The sequence below is a fragment of the Amblyomma americanum genome, chromosome 2 (assembly GCF_052857255.1).
Source record: "Amblyomma americanum isolate KBUSLIRL-KWMA chromosome 2, ASM5285725v1, whole genome shotgun sequence".
Lineage (NCBI taxonomy): Eukaryota > Metazoa > Arthropoda > Arachnida > Ixodida > Ixodidae > Amblyomma > Amblyomma americanum.
Genome location: NC_135498.1, coordinates 45,238,053 through 45,251,478, shown reverse-complemented (window position 1 = coordinate 45,251,478; position 13,426 = coordinate 45,238,053). Strand labels below are relative to the sequence as shown.

Sequence of the window (13,426 nt, the reverse complement as noted above, 5' to 3'; positions counted from 1 at the left end):
ATGGTCGGGTCCGGGCACTCCCTCATGGCACATGGAGCCAGACTGCTGGGGAAGTGATGATCACCCTATCATCATCGGTCATCACACCTCACATTTCCGACCTTTACGCTACAAATGTTCTGTGATCAACTGGGACAGTTTTCGCTCCTGTATGGACAATCTCTCCTCAGATTCTTCGCCAATCCTTGTTGAGCGCATACAAACAGCGCTGAACAGTGCTACTACTACCACCTGGACTGATGTTGGTCGACCGGCACCAGACCTCGGCCTTCTTAACTTGTTGGCGGCATGCCGTCAAGCCGAGCTGGCTGCTATGCGAGACCCTACTTCGTCGCAGGCACGTACGCGATTGAACTATCTTACATCTAAGGCACGCAAATATGAACGCGACCTCTCTCGGCGGCAGTGGCATGCGTGGTGCGAACAATTTTCTGCAAAATCCTAGAATGCCTCTCTCTAGCGAACATTCCGTACAATGGAACGCGGTCACCGTTCGACTGACGCAGCGGCAACCGCATGCTTCGCGCCTAACTTGTCGCCAGATGATTTCGCCAAAGAAGCAGCGTGAAAGTTTTTCCGAGAATACGATGCTGTGCCTTCTTCATCCGCTAGTTTAAATATGGCAGGCATCCCAGCGCATGTATATCAAATGCCGTCTGATGTCGACGTAAATGGAATTGCGTGTCCATTCTCTATGCCTGAGTTGCTTGCTGCAATAGATGGTGCGAAACGGAAAACAGCGCCCGGCCCGGACAATATTCAGTACGAGGTGTACAAGAACCTGAGTAGCGCTGCACTCCCTCAACTACTTGACACCATAAACAAAGTATGGTTGGATGGCGTAGTGCCCGAGAGCTGGAAATCCGCTGTCGTGATTCCTATTCCGAAGCCAGGAAAGCCTCCGACGGGCCTTGCACACTTGCGACCTATCTCCTTAACTCCAGCGCTGTGCAAGCTGGCGGAGAAAATGCTAGCCACACGATTGTCGCGGTGGCTAGAGCAGCACGGTTTTTATCACCCCGCACAACTCGGCTTTCGTCCATACATAGGTACAGATGACGGGTTGGCTGTCTTGGCATCAGCAGTTTTGTCGCTTACCCGCAGCCGCAATGTGCGCACCGTTTTAGCAATGGACGTTGAAAAGGCATATGACAACATCAGTCATGCAGCCATTCTGAACTCCATTGACATGCTTCACCTCCCTCTGAGTGTGCGTATTTTTGTCCAATCATTTTTGGAAGGCAGAAAATTTGCAATACGCCTCAGCGGCGAAGCGGTCGGATCATTTGTTTCTCTCTGCGGCGTGCCCCAGGGATCAGTATTGTCGCCGACGTTATTTAATATTGCTTTCATCCCGCCTGCTTGGCGCTTACATGACATCCGTGACAAAATTTCTTCAGTACGCTGACGACATCACGGTGTGGAGTACCCACCAAAATCTTCGTACTCAGGAGGCTGCCCTTCAATCTTCAATGCCCTTCAATGGATGTTACCTGTAATTACGCATCATCCATCGGACTTCAGCTATCCGTGCATAAAACAACATACACGTCAGTCGCCAACTGCTGGGGACGTCGTAAACTTGCTGCAAGTCCAATCCGTCAGCCCAGTTTCAACATCTTACAAGAGCCCAATGGGATCGCCTTGAAGCCGTGAACTGAGAGGCGATGAGGACCATTACGTGCCTTCCACGCATCACACCGGTCATAGCTTTACAAGAGAATGCGGAGCTCAGTACCGTTGATGAGCTGGTGCAGCAGCGCCATGAAGAGCGCAGCCTTAAGGCCAGTCTATCGCACTCCACGCATGCACTGAGGACTTATGCAACATCACACCCCATTCTTCAGCCGCCAACGCCAGTTCTTCCCCCATGGAAATTTGTACAGCTCAGCGACAACAAGCCAGCAGATAATCGCCGGCCAACATCTGCTCATTCGGCATCGTTGCTTCGCCAGAAATTTCAGAAACAAGATGCTTGCCTGCTTGAAGGATCCGTTGTTGTCTACGTAGACGCAAGCATACAAGACTGCAAAGCAACAACAGCTATATCTAATGCCCGCGCAGACCAGCTCTGAATCAAACTTCTTGGTTTCAGCTTACGGAACCCCCTTCGTCCTTTTGTGCTGAACTCATTGCAGTTCAAGAAGCACTCTGCTCCGTGGCCGACATAACTATGCTCCCTGCGGCCCGCGTTGTCATCCGCACTGACGACCTTCAAGTTGTCCGGTTGCTACGACGTGTTAGCCGCTGTCCAACGATATATCAGGACATCCACCGGCTCGTGGCACGCATCCCGCAGCCAGTACGTATTGAGTGGGTCCCACGGGATCTGCTGACCTATTAAAGCCAGGCAGATACAGCGACCCGCCTTGCGAATACAAACTCATCACCACCTCGGCTTCTTTATTTGGACAATTTTATCCTCCTTTCATCAAGAAAAGAACTCCTCCGGCGCCGCACACGTGCTCTCATCCCTCCGTGTGCGGTAACCCCCCCCCCCTCACCCCCCCCCCCCCCCCCCGCGGTCTTACCCGTGCAGAGGAGGTTGCGCTTAGGAGGATCCGGGTCGGGATTGCCCTCACACCAGCCATCACTCGGAAGTGGCCTCAGTACTGGGAATTGTTTCCTCGGCCAGGGTGTCCGATATGTAAACATGAGGACATTGAGGCCGACATTCATCACTTACTGTGGGACTGCCCAGCTCTCAAGCCTACAAGGATCCTGCACCTGATGGTAGCGGGTCTTTCACCAAGCAACCCTTCTTCATACATTGCCTGGACGCAGGGACCGTACCATCGTTCTCTACTGGACTTCATCAAATCAGCTACCCTTTTTCCATTCATTTAATCTCCCCTGCCACTAACCCGACTCTTCGACTCGATCCGGTTTATATGCTATCTGCCGTTGGGGTCGAGCGAGTCAACCCACCCCCTGCAGTGAAGTTTCCCAGGCAGCACAATAGCATTGGTCGAACGTTGGGCTATCATTGGTAAAAATTGGCACGGACATCGGTCCTACACTGGCATTTACGCTGAGCGCTACCATTTTGACACATTGGCCCTACTTTCATGCCAATTTAGGGCCAACGTATGGCCGATCAAGGGGCCAACGTAGGCCTGGCGTTCGTTCTGCGACATGGGCCAGTAAAGGTCTCAGATTGGCATCCAGCTTTCGAACATCGGCATCCAGGTTTCGAACATTTGCATCCAGCCTTCTAACAGTGGTATCCAGCCGTCGAACATTGGCATCCGGCTTTCGAACAATGACATCCAGCTTTCTGCAACATGGACCAGTAAAGGTCTCGGACTGGCATCCAACTTTCAAACATTGGTACCGAATGCCGGGACTCTACGCCTGCCAGACAGGGATATATATACCGGATCGACATAGTCTAGCTTCGAGTTGTGGTTCTCGGGCATCCCACTGCCGCCTGTTTTTATTTTATTCCATTATGTAACCACTTCGGTTACCATGACAACACTGCATGGGTTACGATTTGCGTTGTAAAGCATAATGCTCGGGCCCGAAACGCGATAAGTGGAATTAACGCTCTAATACAATGTTATTGCTATGGAAGCCACCACTTGAATTCTATCCGTGGAATCAGCATAGCTCGGAGTCGCGAAACGCGACCAGTAGAGCTAAAGCTCTAAAAATGAATTTGCCTGCGGAGGCGCTTTACGCAGACGCTGCAGACAGCGCGTGATAAAAGGACGATTGCAGCGCCGTTACTTAAAGCCCCGAACTCCGAAGTTTGATGGGATTTAGACGCTACACGCTCGCGGCTTCACCGCGAAACTTGAAGGAACTAGAGCAGCGATTGCAGCCAAATTAAAGAGACCTAGCATTTCATTCTGGAGCTCAGGAGACCCAACCACACTTCCAGAAACAGACGGGCGCACTGCTGCCCTGGCCTCCCGGCCCATCCAAAAGTCCAAAGGCCCAAGGTTCCATGGTGTGCGCGCGCTGCGCGTCTCAAATATTGAGCGCAGACGTGACGACGCAGCGCAGAAAGAGAAACCGAAATCGGCAGCTACCGCTGCCTTGTCACGTTGTCATCATTCGTGCACTTTAGCGTGCGCTCCCAGACACCCTTAGAGCGTGTGGGGGTAGCGGTCTCGGTCACAAAGGAGATGCCCACGACTCAGCGTGGCAAGCTCGGCCGGAGACCAGCTACCAAGTGACAAGGGAGTTGGTCGTTTGGTGCCCAGCTTTCGCCGGTCGCAAGCCAGAGAATGGGTCGGAGCCACGGAGGTTCACAAAACAAAAAAGTTTATACAGCTAAGAGACGATACAGAGATTTTCACTATCACTCGTACGAGCGGATACGAAGTGGTTTACAAATACAATGCAACCCGTGCAAAGTAACACTTGAGAGATTAGAATTCAACAGAACGTTTGCACCTAAAGTGCACAAGTACAGAGAGACAAACAAAACACAATTTGTTGACCGGGCACTGCGACAGTCCGACGACCTGAGGAGCACGACGGGGCCGATCCGCAGGCTGGCGCACGTTGCCTCGCTGGTCGAGTGGTGTTCTCCCGGGAGTCGAGCGGGCGCGCTTCTCGGAAGCTTAAACAGCGGCTCGGGCTAACAGACAGCGGTTGCAGCCCCTCATTTATAGGCGCAGACCGCGTCTGTTTTTTCTTCGCGCCAAGGCAGGCGCGCACATACACACAGCTTCAACTGCACAAACTCCTCTTTCTCGCGCCGGGCGCGCGACCCCATTGGTCGAGCGCGGAAATCACCGTCAAGAAAAATCTAGGTCATTCTCGGCACGCTGAGTCATCGGCGCTCGAGCGAAGGGGAGAGGGTACCACTTTGGCGCGGACAAGGTTACCTCCTTTCCGTCGACAACAAGCAAAAACTTCAACATTCGAGAAATATCGACGCCGCGCGCGGCCATGCCTCCCTCGGCGCCGCGCCGGCGAGCTGAGTTGCAGCAGTACGCAAAGCTACGCACTCTCCGGGGGTCCTTCCCCGCTGTTTTTGTTTTATTTTACCGCGCGCGGGCGCGATTGCTTAGGCGCAGCGCCGGTTTATTTCGAAAATGCGCCGAATTTTGTGACACACGTGAAGGCCAATTTCCCGTGATGTTTTTCATTTAATTTTTGCATACATGAAGGAAGGAAAGAACTCAGTAGGGGCGGTTAAGTCACATTTTTTGAAGCGCTCGGCCGTCGGTTGCAAGCCATGGCAGAATCCTTGTTCGTTGCGGCAGCAACGTAGGCTTCGGGAAATGAACTCAACGGACCCCGGGCTGTTCGGCATGACTGACAGGCTCACAGGCTGACATCAGTTTGGCTCCATCAGTTAATGGCTCCTTTCGCTACGTATACAAAGGTATAGAAGAGCTAAGCTAAGGTGGATCACGAGTTTGCCGGCTTGGATGACGACGGTCCAAAATCCGTATCTGCTGTTTATGCTTGCGTCGATTCGAACAATGTCGCCTCAACTTGGTTTTCATTCAGACGCGGTGTATGGTGCGTGCCTAATGCACGTTCGTGACTATTATTTATCTGTATAGTGCTCATAGTTGTAACCGTTGTGACTAAGTACAACTATATATTATATTTATTGCAATTAATTACATTAACACCGACAATTTTGAGCATAAAGTTTTGAAATAGTCAGTTTTCACTGATTTCAGTGTTCTAAAGGCGAGATTTTTATTTGCTTTCTGTAGAAGTGCTGTAGAGTAATCGGAGTTACCAATATTACCAAAATGCGCCGCAACAGCTGGTGCAGACAGAAAGGAGTTATAATGGGAGAAAACTGATAAAATAAGTAGCGAAAGAAGGAAGAAAGGACCAGACATGGGGTTCTTTAACCTGCACTGATATGGCACATAATTTCACCTCCATCGAAATGAGGCTGGCGCAGCTGCAATTTGATCTCACGCCCTCGAGCTCGTGCTCAACAGCCCCCAGGCAGCCAACTTCATGACGTGCACAGCAAGGCAAATGCAACCATTCAGTGCCTTTAAAAGAAGTGCATAAACTAGAGCACAACTTGGAAAATCTTGGAAACCGCATGAAGTCCCTGAATGAAGATCAAATGGAATGAATGGATGGAATAAACGTTAATGTCGAACGAATAATACCCCTGTCACACGGACACTGTAAAGGTACTTTGAACTAATGCTCCATTACTCTAAGGACGAACGCGCGCTGCCACACGGACGCGCCAAAGGACACCTAGCTCAAAGGAGCTTCGAAACAAGGCAGCTCGAGTTCGTCCTTTGAGGCTTCAAGGGAGTACTCTCTCTCCGAGCGAGTTAACAGCATAAATAAATTGAGAAAAGAAACGTTCAATTTTCGTTTTATAAATTCACTTCATAAGATTAGTGGTGTTTTAAAATATAAGATCATTTGTTTTGTGGCAGTCTCACCACGCCATACTCTCGTTCCAGATATACAGCGAGTTGTGCTCAGTGTGGCCAGCACTGTGATGTTATGCTCTGTACTTGGAAAATCATGTCATTATTGCAGTTAAAATTGCGTTGCATTAACATAATACGGTTATAAAACTAATTTACTAAAAAAAATGTGACATTTATGTATTTACGTGTGCAGTGAGGCTTGCAATTTAAATAACGCTTTTCGCCGATGAGGGCGCTAAAAAGTTCTTGCGAAGGTTATTCCGCGACCGTGTAGCACGGACGAACTCCCTTGAAGTAGTGCTCCTTTGGGAGCGTAAAGGAGCATTAGTTCAAAGTGCCTTTAGAGTGCCCGTGTGACAGGGGTATAAGGTGATCTGTCCACCCCTCGACACGCTGGTCAGGGGGCGGGTGCCGCCGCCTCAGATGCAGGCTAGGAGGTCTTGGGTCCCAGCAGCCTCTTCAGCCAGTTGGATGAGTAGGAGCTGGAGCTCAGGGTCCGAGCTGCGCAGCAGGGTCTGCATTTTGCGTTACCCCCCCCCCCCCCCCCCCCACCGGGAAAGTACGGGCATTCTCATATTATGTGGTCAAAGGTCCCTCTCGCGCCACAAAGATTACATTTATCGCTCCTGGCCCCGAGAACATGCGGTTCGCCATAGCCGGGTGTGGATACGTTTATGGTTGCAGTCGCCTCCACGCGACTGGTTGTCTAATTTCGGGTATGGCGGGGGCACCAGTCTACGCTCCAATCTATAAAGCTGCATGACCTCCCCATATTTTAGCATGCCCTCTCCATTCCCTAGGTCACGGAGGGGCCCTGTAGCAGCCCACGAGCTGACTCAAATGGAAGCACTTTCTTGGAACAGCAACCAAGGGAACACGTGGTCCCCACAACCAATCCGGCAAGCACTTCAGGGGCCGTACTACGCAACTGTCACAAATTCTGTCAAAAGTTATTGACAGTGGCGTCAAAATGACGAAATGATGAGACGTCACTGCTTGACGCAACGAGGAATCAGCAGATTACAGCAGGGTGGCGCCCCGAGAGCATTTATTTGCATGGCGCGGGGCCGTCTGCTAAATTTTTGTAAAAAGACAAGAAATACGCAGCGATCAACATAACAAATATTTTATTTTGCCAAAACATTGTGTTTAAAGTTCGAAAATGTTAAGCAAAGCAAGAAGCATTCGAAGATGTACTTTTAAATCTGCTGTTGGGTAACTTTTACTGCCGCGGGGATGCGCTGACGGCGGTAAAACGTCAAGCCGCTTTGCATGAAAGGAGCCGATTCCACACCGTGTTATTGTTTTTTTACGCGGCGTCTGAAAAGAAGCAACTGTGCGGTTGACCTAAGTGTGCAGAAAAATTGGAATGCAGTGAAGGCTACGTGCCTACCGAGCGAACTTGCAAGAAACACTTTGTACGAAATAGACGAAGACAACTTGTTGAAGTCTGTGTTGTTCGGCTCTTTCGATCGATGACAAAAATGCGAAAAGGTGAGATGTTGCAGTATGTGATGTGTGGTTGTCTATTTTCCTTTGGGAAACAGAAGACGATCACAAAGTGCGATTTGCTGCGAAAAATAAAGTGCTTTGCCAGCATAAGCGTGTTTTATTTATGTGGCACAGAGGTGACCGCGGGAGCCTACCCCTTCTATGCGCTAACTTTGCAGATTGCCCCCAACGCCTGCCGCACACATTTACTTACTAACGGTTATGCCGACGTGCGCCTCGTAACCAAAGGCAGATTGAAAGCCGCGGGTAGCAAAGAACCGCAGTGCACACAGCACCTGCCGCTGCACCGACAGCGCGCTCGCGAGCAAATTTCCTCCCAGTTCATCGGCGGCTTCGTCGCACAGCCACTCCACAGTCTGCTTCTCTAGTCGAAAAAGGCGTCGAAACAGCTCGTCCGGCAAGTCAAACGCGTCTTCGTGCGCCCTGCTTCGCCGTTGCTTGCGCCAGCGCAGCCGCCTACCGCCGCCATTTTGTCAAAAACGCAACGGTCAAATTGACCGCCCCGAGACTGTCACAAAAGTGTCAATTTCCGCCTGCATAATTAGGTGTGCAACGTCACCACTTCTGCCACACCCGTGACGTAATCGGGGTATGAAACCGCAAGGAAACTTGGATACCCACTTCCCTCTAATAGGACTTTTGCGCATCGCTTCCAAAGTCTGAATTTTACGTCGGGGATCTTGAGGGGGTTGACTTACTAAAGATGAAAGCAGGAGGAATGGAGGATGTCGAGAAAGACTGTGCCTTGTTCCTCGATGAAATGGAGATCGCTGAAGGATATGAGCTTAATCGCGCTGGGGACGCTGTGTATGGGGGAAAAATTTTGCCACTAAAGCCAGATGAGCCTGCTCGCCATGCCCCGATATCCATGGTGGTGGCCTCACTCAGAGATGGAAGCAATAATTGCATACCACTTCACTGGAAGTCACGCGTATATGGCCCTGCCCTCAAGGAGTGCGTTTTGCAGATTGTTGAACTTTGTGGCGGCATTTCTCTGAGAATCCGAGTCGTGACTTTGGACACAGGAGCTTCAAACCGGGAGATGTGGCGAGAGCTTGGATCTGCGAGTCACAGAAATCCTCGCACGCTTTGTGCAATACCACACCCTTTTAAAGGGAAGGAGCTATTTTTTACTGTGGATGCAGTACATGTGCGAAGAATATTAGAGGTCAGCTTCTGAATTCATCTGTTTTTACTTTTATTGATGCAACTGTATATCAACATGGCTTGCCATCTGACGAAGTAAAAATGGAGCATGTACGCGCTGTAGTAGAGTACGACAGTGCAAAACTTAAAAATCACGCCAAAGCTCTCAGAGGCGCATGTTTCTTGGATGGTGTCGCGAATTGATAGCGCGTCCCTGACTTTCCGAGGGGGAACGCTACCGCGTGCAGGTTCGCACATGAGAACAAAGAGATCAAACAAAACAAAACGAAGCCGTATTTATAAATTAAAGTAAAAGGGGCCAATAAGAAACGGACACAAAAACAAGAAAAACACACACTCAACACGCGTACAACACTAAAGAATAAAAGGAAAGAGTTCACCAGGTACTGAGCATCCCAGGTGAAGCAGAGAAGCCTTGCAGACAGGGCGAACGCGGGTGGTTGTAGTGCGACGCTTCGCTGGCGCTGCGTCGAAGGAAGCAACGGAAGGGATCCAGGTGGTATTAGGAGTGGAGAGGAACAAGGGAGACGCCGGTGGTCTCTCGTCAAGTGCCCGAAGAGCTTGGCAGCAGCAGGAAAAACGTAGCCAGGTTCCGTCGATGGCGTCACGAAACGCCGGAGGCTTAAAGCAGGCTATCCAAGAGTGCCTTTCGGCAGCACGAACCCTCAGTCCATCGGCTGCCACCTCCACACTTGCAAAGAATGCAGGAGGCTTGCGTCGGTGATCCGAGGCCCATGGCAACACGGACCGAACGTCCGACGGCTGCCACCTCCGCACTTGAATGACACGACCTCTGCTGCGCTGTCTTCCTTTACACCTCGGTTTTCTTACACGTCAGCTCTCCGCTCCTTGTGCTCGCCACGCTCCCTGTCGCCGTAGCCTTGCACACACCATTCGCACGCGCAGCGCTCCGCTGTCCGACGCACCACTGTCGATGCACCGCATTTGCAAATCCTCCGAGGATCTTTTGTGCACCTCACAGATGGTCACTTCACTAAAATGAAAGTTGGCATAGCTGCAGTTTTTCAGAGAGGCTCCTGCCAGAATCAGGTATTTGGTGAGGCATTAGATTCTGGGCCCAGAAGCCGTATACCTCATGGTTTCTCGAACTCTTATCTAAGCGGTACACGATTATGTCTTCACGACACTCTTCAACCACCCTTAGTCATGAAAAGATGAAGAAATACCATTCAGCCATCTGCACACTTATGTTGGCGCTTGAAACCATTCAAGGTACGAAGGCAGGCAGCACGGCTCAATGGAAACCGCCTCAAGCAGGCCTCATGATATCAACAGTGGTTCTTCAATTTCACAATACTCTCCTAAAGAGCAAAGGCTACGAGTTTTTTTAACTGGCAGAATACTGCAGGACTGCCTCAAAAACCGATTTTCTGTCGTATGTATTAGGAAGCCGGTTCCGAATGATATATGATATGATATGAAGTGCGCGTTGAAGATTGTTTGCGTGAGTCAGTTTTTCCACACACCAACAACAACGAACTATGAATTTGACGATGGCAAATACCTTGTTGACATTCTTTCCAAAGGCCTGAAAGAGCGCAGCGAAGCCGAAGTAGAAGACATTGACGACGCAGAAATACCTTTCATTGAGGTGCTAACATCACCTAGTTGTGCCATCCTGTTTCACAGTGGTGGCTTTCTAGTAAAAAGCCTCATCAAAGCAATTAACCAGTGTGATCAGTGCGAGAGTGCAGTCTTGGGGTCCAGCAGCAGCGAGCATGCATATTTAACTGCGCTCAAGGAATACGTTTGCGATGGCAACAACCTTCACTATCCGAGTAATGTATTCATAAGCACGCTAGTCTTGTGAGGAGCACTTCAGGGGCATCACCACTTAGATGGATAGCGTGCTCACTATGAAATCGCCAGTGCAGGCTGCAATTAACATACCTGAGCAAGATTGTGCGACCCAATCTGGAAACTTGCGAGCCATTGCGAAGATTCTCATTTCAAGCTACACGAGGCTGTGGCTGTGCACACACCTTTGCAAGGTTGGAGCAAGAGAGGTCAGTGGAAATGCAAACAGGACATGCGCAGGAGCAAGCCTGCCGTGAACTCTTGAAACTGCCCTGGAATGGTCAGTACTTAGCAGCAGCATATGCTCTTTTATTTTACTGTAGTAATAGTTTTATAATGTTGGCTCATTCTTCAGTACCCTCTCGTCCTGCATTTTCAATTGTTTTCTATACTGTATCAGTTTGCATTTTACACTGTAGAGCTGATCTCCCTCTTCAAACTATGACAGCACCAGAATGCAACGAATAAAAGCCTCCAAAAGCTTGTTCTGTGTGTTCAATACGCCTTTTCTTTTAAACAATACGTGTACTCAAAGTTAGCATGAAATTTGCTGCTAGAGTTTATTCCCCAAGCGTGACATAAATGTCAGAATTTTCATGTATTAGGTTGCTTGTTTTTATTGTTTCAACAATTCAAATTGTAAAGTTCCAGCATGAGACTTTAGAGAAAATAAAATTTTGTCAGCCCACTTTATGTCTGGGGAAGGTGCAATACCTAGAGCTCGTCTACGCTTAAGGAAACGAGCTCACAACACGACAGTAAAAGTCACGTCAAATACGGCGTCTGCCATGCCGCGAATGCACAGCGATACACATCACATAATTCCTACGCGAACAATTGCTGCGCCATACCTCGAAACAAAACAAGCCGCCTTCATGGATGATACCGCGTCGCAGCATATGCTGAGCAAAACTATGAAAAAGTCAGCCTCCTAGGTCTATTACTTTGCCCTGTACACTCTTCAAGCAATTTTGTCAGCACGAAACGTGCCCATGGATGGGAATCTAGTGGCACAGTCGTATGCATGCAGCGCGCTCTTTGACAGTGGACTATGCAACAGCGGATGCTGTAGCCAGCGCCTCCTCTATTTTTAAAATAGAGGAGGCGCTGCTGTAGCAGACAACGCAATTGTCCTCACCCTGCACGGAGCGGGGCCGAAGGGACGCATCCAGGCACCCTAGTTACACTGTACCATTGTGAAAAGCACCCTCTCCGGCCTGTTACCCCTCCCATTGAGTAGCTGCGTGAGTAGCGCGCTTTCTTTTGGAAAAGGCAAGTTCTGCACATTCTTTGCATGCATTGGCCTGCCTACAAATTTGTTTGCGAAGTCGCATGCATTTTCCCTTTTTCCCAAACCTACTGAAAGGCTCACTACATACTCTAGAACATTTTTAATGTTTCCCACACTGCTCCTGCATGCTACATAAATATTGTCTCCTTGTTCATATTTGCTTTATACTGCCTGGTTCTAAGGTAACTCAATCTAGCCTCAAATAGATGGGCACTGCCTCTTGAATTATCATAGTTTCCTTCTGAATTTTGTTCTTACTAGCTCTGTGGTCAAGCAACGCTGCTTTTGCTTCCATTTTTTGCCTTCCATTCGCAATCTCAGTTTCGAGATGTTTTGATGTTCGTTACAACTTCCTCTTCTCTGTTGTTACCTGGGTAGCCTGTCATAAGCTTTCTAGCCCTTTTCCTCCATCACGTGTTCGTGCTTTTACTGTATATATACCTGAAGAATTTGGATGCCCGCGTCTTCTCCATTTTTCACAGTCCTCCCATAAACAATATTTGCTCTGTGCGTCCCTTGCATCAAACGACGACGAGCCCACCACTCCTGTACACCTTCGCTTGTTTCTTTCCATGGGCCCCTAAACACAATCTGCCCAGTGTTCTTTAGCTCATCCCTAGTCTTTGTACCACAACTGATTTTAAGAGCAGTATTGCGTACAAAAAAGTAAAACTACTACCGGCACCGCCACTCCATGACACCGGTGTCCAAGTAACGCAATTCGGCAGTTATCTGAATGTTATGAAATGTTACCCAGTAACATTACCTGAAAGTTGCTAGTTTCCGCTTTATTGACTGTGAGGTAACGTTTTTAGCAATGTTCCACAACATGATAATAATGTTAAAACGTTTCTTGAATAAGAAGAAGGTAACACTTACAGAATGTTAAATTTAGTGTGATAATTACGTTGTAGGTAATATACAGCTGTAATGTTCTTACAGCGTTAGCACCATGTTACGGGTGGTGATGGCAGTCATAATGGTTAGCTTAACCACATGTTCAGCTCTTGCCCATTGTTATTGGTTCCTGACGATGCTAATCAGAAAGCCAGCAACTATGTGCAAAAGCTGCTGAGCAGTTTCTTGTATAAGTGATTTTAGGAGTGTCAGATGTTAGCAGAAGGGAGTGCTTGTACATGTAAAATGTAGGTAAGCTAAGCAACAGCAGCTACCATGAGCTCCACTGATGATGTGCCACCAAATGAAAGGATTGCACAGCACAACAGGCCTATGAGCTGCAAGCAATTATGGTAGC

General features: G+C 49.1%; 1 protein-coding gene across 1 annotated transcript in view; it reads left to right on the top strand.

The window, feature by feature from the left end:
- Window positions 1-13,426, top strand: part of LOC144121143 (uncharacterized) — an 82,782-nt gene that overhangs the window by 23,231 nt on the left and 46,125 nt on the right. The gene's annotated exons all lie outside the window — the stretch shown is intronic.